This window comes from Vicugna pacos, chromosome 10 (assembly GCF_048564905.1).
Source record: "Vicugna pacos chromosome 10, VicPac4, whole genome shotgun sequence".
Classification (NCBI taxonomy): Eukaryota; Metazoa; Chordata; class Mammalia; order Artiodactyla; family Camelidae; genus Vicugna; species Vicugna pacos.
This window is the reverse complement of record NC_132996.1, coordinates 62,075,452-62,086,899: the sequence shown is the minus strand read 5'-3', so window position 1 is coordinate 62,086,899 and position 11,448 is coordinate 62,075,452. Positions and strand designations below refer to the sequence as shown.

The 11,448-nt window shown below is 36.4% G+C and overlaps 1 pseudogene; it reads left to right on the top strand.

The window, feature by feature from the left end:
- The first annotated feature begins 9,392 nt into the window (after nt 1–9,392).
- Nucleotides 9,393–11,051, top strand: LOC140699042 (olfactory receptor 4C13-like; annotated as a pseudogene).
- Nucleotides 11,052–11,448: the final 397 nt, after the last annotated feature.

Below are 11,448 nucleotides of genomic sequence, written 5' to 3'. Positions count from 1 at the left end.
AAGGTTCATGGAGCTGGCATTGATTCTAAACACACAAAGATCAAAAGGATATTGCTGGTGTTCTCAGCCAAGAAGATCTATGACATAAGTGACAATAAATTAACCACTGTAATGCATAGATTCTGCAAGTAGGGGGAAGAAATGGGTGCAAGAAAAGGGAGAAAAATCTTAGCCTGACATTAATTTTGCATATTTGGAAAATTCTACCAAATCAAGTCTTAGTTTTTCTACCTTGATGAATGTATATGAATTAATACACTTATTCTAATAACACAAAATAAAAATATACTGATAATGAGCAGTAATTTTTATAGTAATACAAATGGGTAGGTGCTGTTATTATTCCCATTTCACAGGTAAGTAAACAAATAGAAAGAAGAAAGTTTCAAAACAGAAATATGGAAGAACTAAGTGAGGTATCTAAGTGATACCTCAACAATATATTTCACTGCTGTTTTTATACTGCTGGTCATGATGATAGAAAGGTAGGGTAATTATACTCATTACCACTTATTGAGACAGGGACTGTATTTGTGTGTGTGTGTATATATATATTTCTTATATATTATACATGTATATTTACTATGTTACATATATTAAATATATTATTTATATACATTGTTATATATATTAGCATATACTATTATATATACTATTATTTTATTAGTTCATTACATATTACTCAATTCTAATAATTGTCATTAATACCTCTGCCCATTTTCACATGTCATGGTTGATGGCAGTACACTGGCTGTGACACTGTGGTATGTAACTACTTTTGGAGTGTGAAAGCAATGGGCCATTTCATCTCCAAAGGGCATGTAAAGGATATTACACATGTTTTCCAATTTCCTTGTTGCATTCAGAATCAACTTGTATTGCTCATGTCACCATCTTATGCTGATAATCCATCAGAAACAAATGATGATTCAAATAAAATAACATTCTAATGTCAGATACGAATTTCAATTTATTAAATTAATTAAAAGGCATACTCCATAACGCACTTGCTTACTTGGTAGCAATACTTTCTACAAGTAGCACCATGTCTGCTTTATGATAAATACTGAATAAATGCATGTAAGTATAATGGAAGATGAATAAATTCAGCAAAATATAGAGCAGGAATGTAGTATTGGAGACCAGCATTTTTTCCACCTTTATCTGTTTCAGACTTAGAAGTATTTTAGGCATATCTCTTTTGGAAACTGCAATTTCTTTTTACTCCTGCTTAAACTAGGAATAAGAAAAAATATTAAAAGTGCATATGTTCTCATATGAAGACTTACTTTACCTTGATATTATCATGGCAGACAGGGACGTTGGAGATATTGGCCGGCCTCCATATGGTGAACTGTAGTGCAGGAATTCAGAATTTGGGTGCAAAGTTGGCCATATTTTTCCGATAACTACTCTCTTTTTATGAAATTGCCCTTGGCCCGTTACAGGGCCACAGTAGTATCTGAATGCCTCACCATGCTGCACCAATTTACTGTGCAACCTGAATTACCCATCATGAGCTTGTTGTTTGCTAACACGGGGAAGTTATAAACCTGCGTGCACACAACAGCACTGCAGCATCAGGTGGAAGACTACATACATAATCTGGTCCAATAGCACTTGAAGGCAGTTATATGGATAAGTGGCAAAAACGCTCATTGCTCCCACACCTGCTGCACCTCCTTCTCTCTCCAAGTCTGCACCTGCAGATTCGTAGGGAGGTGACTGTGATCGGTTGATGGAGGAAGAGACGACTTGGGGCTGGTTTACAGATATTTCTGCTAAGTGAGTAAGCTGCAGGAACACAGTCCCATCCTGAAAATCCCTGAAGGTCAGTAGTGAAGGGAAGCCCTCCCAATGGGTAAAACTTCAAGGACTGAACCTTTACTTGCAAGGAGAAATGTCTAGATGACAATACATACTAATTCATAACTTTGACCAATGATTTGGCTGGATGGTCTGGAACTTAGAAGGAACATGGTTGGAAGGATGGTGACAAGAAAATTTGCATACTTCACTGAATGGGCCAAAAACATGAAAATATTTGTGTCCCATGTCACAAAGGGAAAAATGGGGGTGGTACTATTCACTACTACCTTTAGCAATCTATCAGGAAAATGAGTGTCTCCTGTCCCAACAACATATGCATTGCTTGCTTAGATGTCTTACGTTTAAAGGGAGAAGTAACTCCACCAGGCACAGGAATTCCACCTGACACAGGAAGATTCTGCTGAGCTGACAGTTAAGCCTTCTGCCTGACCACTCTGAGCTGCTCACGCCCCTCAATCAACAGGCAATACTTAAGTTACGGTGATGGCTCCTGACGACAAAGGGGGGAACTGGACAGCTACTTCTCAATGAGACAAGGACATGTAAGTCTGGAAAACAGTGGCTCCCACTGGGCCTTTCTTAGTACCACCACGTCTCATGACTAAGATCAATAAAAAACTACAACAATCCAATCCAGTCAGAAGTACGAGCGGCCCAGACTTCTCAGCAGTGAAGGTCTGTGCCACCCCACCAGGTAAAGGTCTCTGGACGGCTTCTGCTCCCTGAAGGCACAGAGAACACAAAATGAGTGACACAAGAAACTCACTGTAACGCCATGAAGCCAGTCACAGAATTGAAAACGGTAACTGTTGTAAGTCCTTTCTATTTATGAACTTGTTGTTGTGTTTGTATATGTTATATATACAATATCTTTGCTTTCTTCTTTCTGTTATTACTTTATTGTGTAACATAAGATACGTTGACTTTCTACCATAGCATTTCAGTTACAGAACACGGGGACTTCACCTCCTGGTGAAGGATGAGGGGTTTTTTCAGCCTCTAAGCCTTCATATTGAAACACCAGCCTTTCCTGTCTGAAGGCCTGCATGCTGGCACATTAGCTCTTCCTGACTCTGCAGTAGCCTTCTGCCTGTGGTCCTGACGAGGACTGATCCTCACTAGTTTACAGCAGTTTCAGTCCTTGAGGTTCAAAGTGGAAATTGTCTCTGCAGATGTTGCATTGCCAAATTTCATAATCACAAGATCCAAATACTTACAGTAAACCTCTTCATATATATATGCTATTGATACTGAAAGATAACACACTTTCATGGACTGGAAAATACAGATCCAGTCCAGTCCCTGTCAAACCCCCAATAACACTTTTTGCACATATGGAAAACTCATTTAAAACATCCATATGGGATCACAACAGACCCCACAGCCAATATAAAATTGGAAAGTTAAACAAAGTTAGCAGTATTACACTTTCTGGATTTAAAATCTACTGTGGAGCTACACTAATCAAAATTGTGTGGCACTGGCCTCTAGAGCAATAGAATAGAAAGTCCAGAAGAAAAATCACCCGAATGGTAAAAAGACTTTGTACAAGGGTGCCACGACCATCCAATGGGGAAAAGACAATTTTTTTTTTTTACAACAAATGGAGTTGACAAAGCTAGATGTCCAAATGTAAAAGAATGAAAGTGGACCTTTAACTTATACCATATACACACTACACTCAAACTGTATCAAGGAGCTTAACAGAAGAGCTGAAATAGTATATGCTAAGAAAAATTAAAGAGGAAACTATTTAAGATATTAGATTGGGCAATAAGTTTTTGAATAACATAAAAAAAGGCAAAAGAAGAAAAGTAGGTAAATTGGACCACATCAAAATTTAAAACTTTGATGCATTAAATGACACTATCAACAGAGAGAAAAGGTAATCCACACAATGAGAGATAAGAAATACATAATTGATAAGCTATTAACATCTTGAATATACTAAGAATTTCTACAACTCAACAGCAAATAATAACCCAATTAATAAATGGAAAAATAACTGGAATAGACATTTTTCCAAAGAAGATATACAAATAGCTAATAAGTATATGAAAAGATGTAAAGACGCCCAACATTATTAATTACACTTGTGCACTGTTTGTGGGCATGTGAAATGGTGTAGCTGCTCTGAAAGACAATATGACACTCCTCAAAAAGTTAAAAATATAATTACCATATGATCTAGCTTTTCCTCTTTGGGGTATATACTTAAGAGAATTGAAAGCAGAAACAAAAAAAGATATTTGAACCATGTTCATAGCATTATTATTCAGAAGAGCCAAAATATTTAAGCAATCTACTTACCCATCAACACATGAATAGATAAACAAGATGTGGTATACATTCAATACAATATATTCAACATTATAAAGGAATGTGTTTCTGACTAATGCTGCGACAGATAAATTGTGAGGACATGTTAGATAAGATAAGCCATGTATATTTCATCAAATGTATATTTTATAACAAGTTTATATTTATAGGTAAGTTGTAAAGATAATACAGGGTTTCCATAAACTCCACATTCAGATTCCTCTATTTTCATCCTATATGACTATGGTACTTTTGTTCTAACTAATTAACTGTCATTATTACATTATTTTTAACGAAGATCCATACATCAACCAGACTCATTCGTCTTTACTGATGCCATATTTCTCCTCGGGAATCTGATTCAGGAAACCACATACATTCAGTCATCCAATTTCCTTCAGCTCCTCCAGACAGTGACAGTTTCTCTGCTATTTCTTTTTCTTTTTTTAACATTTTTTTATACTCATTTTACAACGTTGTATCAATTTCCAGTGTAGAGCACAATTTTTCAGTTATACAAGAACATACACATATGTATTGTCACATTCTTTTTTGCTGTGAGCTATCACAAGATCTTGTATATATTTCCCTGTGCTATACAATATAATCTTGTTTATCTATTCTACATATGCCTGTCAATATCTATAAATTTCAGACTCCCAGACTGTTCCTTCCCACCCTCCTCCCCCTTGGCAACCACAAGTTTGTATTCTATGCCAATGACTCTGCTTCTGTTTTATATTTATACTCTTTTTTTTTTTTGCATTCCATATATGAGTGATCTCATGTGGTATTTTTCTCTCTCTTTCTGGCTTACTTCACTTAGAATGACATTCTCCAGGAACATCCATGTTGCTGCAAATGGCATTATGTTGTCTTATTTTATGGCTGAATACTATCCCATTGTATAAATATACCACTTCTTCTTTATCCACTCATCTGTTGATGGACATTTAGGCTGTTTCCATGTCTTGGCTATTGTAAATAGTGCTGCTATGAACATTGGGGTGCAGGTGTCATCCTGAAGTAGGGTTCCTTCTGGATATATGCCCAGGAGCAGTATTACTGGGTCATTTGGTAAGTCTATTCCTAGTCTTTTGAGGAATCTCCATACTGTTTTCCACAGTGGCTGCACCAAATTGCATTCCCACTAGCAATATAGGAGGGTTCCCTTTTCTCCACAGCCTCTCCAGCATTTGTCATTTGTGGACTTTTGAATGATGGCCATTCTGGCTGGTGTGAGGTGATATCTCATTGTAGTTTTGATTTGCATTTCTCTGATAATTAGTGACATTGAGCATTTATTCATGTGCCTATTGATCATTTGTATTTCTTCCTTCAAAAATTGCTTGTTTAAGTCTTTGGCCCATTTTTGGATTGGGTTATTTGTTTTTTTCATATTAAGTCAGATGAGCTGCTTATATATTCTGGAGATCAAGCCTTTGTTGGTTTTGTCTGTTGTAAAAATTTTCTACCATTCTGTAGGTTGTTGCTTTGTTTTGTTTGTTTCCTTTGCTGTAATTAGGTTCCATTTGTTTAGTCTTGCTTTTATTTCTATTGTTTCGGTAGACTGCCCTACGAGAACATTTTTGAGATGTATGTCAGATGTTTTGCCTATATTTTCTTCTAGGAGGTTTATTGTATCTTGTCTTATGTTTAAGTCTTTGATCCATTTTGAGTTGATTTTTCTGTATAGTGTAAGGGAGTGTTCTAGCTTCATTGCTTTACATGCTGCTGTCCAGTTTTCCCAACACCATTTGCTGAAGAGATTGTCTTTATTCCATTGTATATTCTTGCCTTCTTTGTCAAAGATTAGTTGACCAAAAGTTTGTGGGTTCATTTCTGGGCTCTCTATTCTGTTCCATTGGTCTATATGTCTGTTTTGGTACCAATACCATGCTGTCTTGATGACTGTACCTCTATAGTATTGTCTGAAGTCTGGGAGAGTTATTCCTCCAGCCTCTTTCTTTCTCTTCAGTAATGCTTTGGCAATTCTAGGTCTTTTGTGGTTCCATATAAATTTTATTATGATTTGTTCTATTTCTGTGAAATATGCCCTGGGTAATTTGACAGGGATGCTTTAAATCTGTAGATTAACTTGGCAGTATGACCATTTTACAATATTGATTCTTCCAATCCAAGAGCATGGGATATCTTTCCATTTCTATAAGTCTTCTTTAATTTACTTCAACAATGTTTTATAGTTTTCAATGTATAAGTCTTTCATCTCCGTGGTTAGATTTATTCCTAGATATTTTATTACTTTGGGTCCTATTTAAATATTATTTTTAAATAATAAAAGGGAAATCCACAGACTAGGAGAAAATTATATATATATAAATGCACATATTTATATTATATATGTAAATTTACACATAAAACTTTCTATATAAATATATCTTACAATTACTTAAATGTATAAAACATATGACAAAAATACCTATATATATATATAGAATATATAAAAAACAAAATACAAATAAATAAAGAGAAACCCAGAACTCTTATTTTTAAATGGTGCAAAGAAATTTCCCCATGAAAAGATATACTTACACAATATTTTTTTAATGCTCAGCATCATTAGTCATCAGGGAAAGCAAAGTAAACCTCAGTAATTTATCACTGTATACCTACCAGAATCACTAAAAGATAAATCATAGAAAATTACAAGAATGTGGAACCACAGATGTATTTGAATTTACAACTCCCTTTTTGTGCTTTAGATATCTCTCGACCTGTGCCTACATTTCCATGCTGACCATCACATGGGTTCCAAAGATAAATTATCTGGATCCTTTTAGAGGTTCTGTTTACTTTCCATGCCCTCTAATTTAAAAAAAAAATTGTTAGGGGGAGGTAATTGGGTTTTTTAAAAATTTATCTTTCATGGATGTACTAGGGATTGAACCCAGGACCTTATGCATGTTAGGCATGCACTGTACCACTGAGCCACACCCTCCACCCTCACAGCCCTCTGATTAATGTGAAAAACAGGTTTTGGATTCAAGTACTTTTAAATGATTGCACTAATTTAATGCCCTCACTGTTTTAACTCTCAAGCAATGAATAAGAGGTTTCCTGAAAAGATTTAATACTTTCAAGATGACAGAAGTTCTCTCTTTGACATGAGCCACAGGTTAACTTTATCAGAGGTCTCTCACTGGAATTATGCCATCCTTGATCTTCGCATGACATTCAGCTTTCCTAGGAACCAAGATTCAGATAGAGAGAGGAGACTCACATATTTTGATTGTAAGTGCAGGGAATACAATTCCCCACTCAGGAATGCGTGTTTTTCAGACATGTCTCTCCAGAATACCTGCTTCTAAGACAAAGTCTTTCCATCAAAGGAGATAATTATTCCCAAAAGAGCAGCTGCAAGACAAGTTCCTTGAACGTTTGTAGAAACCTCTTTAAATATCAATGCACGGCAGGTGAAAGTGTCTTTCTTGTTAATGTCTACAGAGCAAAATTCATCAAAGGTGGAATGAAACATTTGAATGTGTCTCCACCACACACTCTGCCTCCTGCCTGGGACCAGAGCCGTCTATAAAGACCATGTGTTCATAGTGTTCCAAATTAATACATTCTAAATTCAAGCCCAGAATTTTCTGTGAAACTTCCTGAGGCTTTATGCTAAAAGAAAATCTTTAGATATAAAAAGAATTACTTATCTACTGTGGATGTGATATGAATTGCCTGGACAGTCTCTGAGTGTGTCATATATTTCATACTGAAAATTACTTATCCCAAAAGGAGTTCAATTTGAAGATGGGATTATTTCTGGACACCCTCAAATATTGTTAATATTATCAAGACCAGAAGGTAAGTTTTCAATAGTGCTGATGCTTATTAAAGATTGTTATCTTCTACAGATAATAATCATTTTGTTTCAACACTTTTGAAATACTGGAGCAGAGCATTTCATTTTCACCCTATTCTGCAAAAGACAGTTCATAAATATCATTAAGCTAATTTGACAGATGAAAACTTCCAGGTTCACAGGGACTCTGAAATTTGAAGGATCCAACTCTCTAACACAGATATTCGTCTACTGCTATTAGATATTTCCTTTAAAATTTAAGACTGATCATGTGAATGTAAAGGAAATTTGAATATACCTCACACACAAAAATATAATGTGAATATTAAATAATATAGATTATAAACTGTTTTGTCCAAACACAAATCTGAAGAATTCTTCCTGGAATCAACTGTTGTGCACAATACTCATGTCTCTGTGGCTTCTTAAAAAACAAAAGTAGGGTTGATTCTTCCTCAGTTTATTGTATGGTTAAATGTTTCTCTATATTATTGTTCAAAATGTCAATACTTCCTACTCCCAGGTGCATACACAGTCATAAAAATAAATGAAGGTGCTTTCTGTGCCCAGAAAAGTGTGGTGGATATGTTCATATGTTTGCTCAATCAATTGTCGTAACAGCCTGTGAGGTGGACATTACTGTTCTCACTTGATATTAGAGGAAACCAGGAGGTAAGATTCCAAGATATATACCCCAGATCACAAAGTTACAAATGGGGAAAGGCAAGATTCTAAACTGGTCTTTCTGATTCTCAAACCAATATGCTTATCCACTGGGATGGTCATTTTCAACATTTTGCAGGACAGTCTGTTGGGGAACTGGAGACAGAAGAAATGGGGGTGAGAGAAAGACAAAAATAAAATGGACCCTCAATGAAAGCAGTACCACACAGTTATTAATATTTAAAGGCTGAAATATGTTATAGTGGGTGTGTGTGGATGTGTGTTAATGGGTTTGCTTCATGCATATTGCTTCTGAAGTAGTATTAAAGTAATTATAGTTATCATGGTCATATCAAAAGGAGTTACTAGTTAGTTAATCATTGTTTATTATAACATAACATTATAGAGCATGGGTTAAGGATGTGAAGGAAAAAAGATACAGTCATGGTTCTTATCTTTAAGATCTGCTTGATCTTGGGCAGGATTCTTAATTTCTCTTGCTTCCATTTCCTAATGTATAAAATAAGTACAAACACGACAGCAGTAATCATCTCACAAGTTTGTAATAAGAATTAAATACCCAATGTCTGCAAAAACTCTCAGAGCACAGTAAGTGTTCAGCAACATTTAGTTAATATGATGGTGATAATAAGAATTATTATTACTATTAAGATTAGTTTCTGAGATTGTTTCTCATCTGCAAAATGAAGTAAATAATACCACCCACACAGGTTGCTGCCATGCCATGCGCATAACAATGAATGATTAGAAGTGTGTTTATAAGCTATTATAAACCTACTGGATTTAGGCAACATGCTGTAAGAAATCTATTACACTAGCTCCTGTATTCTTTCAGTACTTTCCCATCACCAATACTCTCTTACACTTTGTGTCAACTATTATAAATCATCTGGTACCAGGGTTCCTTCCTCCGGCTTCCGTCTCCTTACAGAACCTCAGCTCCCTTCACTCAAATCACTCAAAGATCTGTACCAGTTGTATCTGACACTCCATTTTTCAAATCCCTTTTTATCCTTCTACTCATACTCTCAATTACCTTGTATGGTTTCCCATTTCCTAAGAATAAAGGGAAAATTAACTTAGCTTTGAATTCAGATCCCTTACATGCATTTTCAACCTCTCTTTTCAGGCTTAGCTGCCCCTGTGTGTGAGATCTACTGCTTCATGTTAGGTTCTGAGTCATCTCACATGAGTAAGTGTGCACAGATGATCTCCTGCCTGTGTGTTCACAAAATACCTCATGTCTATAACTCTCAACATTATCTTCCTCCAGGAGAGAATTTGAGTAATCTTCAAGAGATCAAAGTCTTTTTTCTCTACCTCAAAAAATTCATAAGAATGTGGAACTCAATAGTATCTAGCCATTTATTATTTCTTGCATGGAGCAGCTAAATGATCTCAAGGTTCACCTAATAAAAAGTGACTCCTTTTTACAGGTAATGTAATGAATCATCACTTGAGATACATGGAGAATAGGAACAACGTGACAGAGTTTGTTCTGCTGGGGCTCACACAGAATCCAAAAATGCAGACAATCATATTTGTTGTGTTTTTGGTCATCTACATTGTCTCTATGGTAGGAAATGTGCTCACCATGGTCACCATCTCTGCCAGCCCATTACTGGAGTCCCCCATGTACTTTTTCCTGGCTCATCTCTCTTTCATTGATGCCTGCTATTCCTGTGTCAATACTCCTAAACTGATCGTAGATTCGCTCCATGAAAAGAAAACCAGCCCCTTCAATGAATGCATGATGCAAATCTTTGGGGAACATCTCTTTGCAGGTGCAGATGTCATCCTGCTCACTGTGATGGCCTATGACCGCTACGTGGCCATCTGCAGGCCCCTGCACTACACAGCCATCATGCACTGGCGACTGTGCTGGCTGCTAGTGGGAGTGGCATGGGCGGGAGGCTTTCTTCACTCAACCATACAGATCCTCTTCATCGCCCATTTACCGTTCTGTGGCCCTAATGTCATAGACCACTTTATGTGTGATCTGAACCCCTTACTTGATCTTGCCTGCACTGATACCCACAGTCTAGGGCTCTTTGTGCCTTTCAACACTGGTCTCATCTGTCTGTTAAATTTCCTCCTCTTGATTGGCTCCTATGCGGTCATTCTGCACTCCCTGAGGACACACAGCTTAGAGGCGAGGAACAAGGCCCTCTCCACCTGTGTCTCTCACATCACAGCTGTCATCCTATTCCTGGTGCCCTGCTTATTTGTGTACCTGAGACCTGCAACTACTCTACCTAGTGATAAAGCAGTTACTGTGTTCTATGCTGTAATAACTCCCATGTTAAATCCCTTAATCTATACATTGAGAAATGACCAGTTGAAAAACGCCGTTAGAAATTTGTGTAGCAGGAAAGTTATTTCAGGTGAAAAATAAAAGGTTCATGGAACTGGCACTGATTCTAAAGACACAAAGGTCAAAAACGATATTGCTGGTGTTCTCAGCCAAGAATATGTATGAGATAAGTGAAAATAAATTAACCACTATAATGCATAGATTCTGCTAGCAGGGGCAAGCAATGGATGCAAGAAAAGGGAGAAAAGCTTAGCCCGAGACTACTTTTGCATATTTGGAACATTCTATCAAATCAAGCCTTAGTTTTTCTAGTTTCATCAACGTATATGAATTATTACACTTATTCTAATAACACAAAATAAAAATATACTGATAATGAGCAATAGTTTTTATAGTAATACAGAGAGGTAGGTGCCGTTATTATTCCCATTTTACAGGTAAGTAAACAAATAGAAAGGAGAAAGTTTCAAACAGAAAT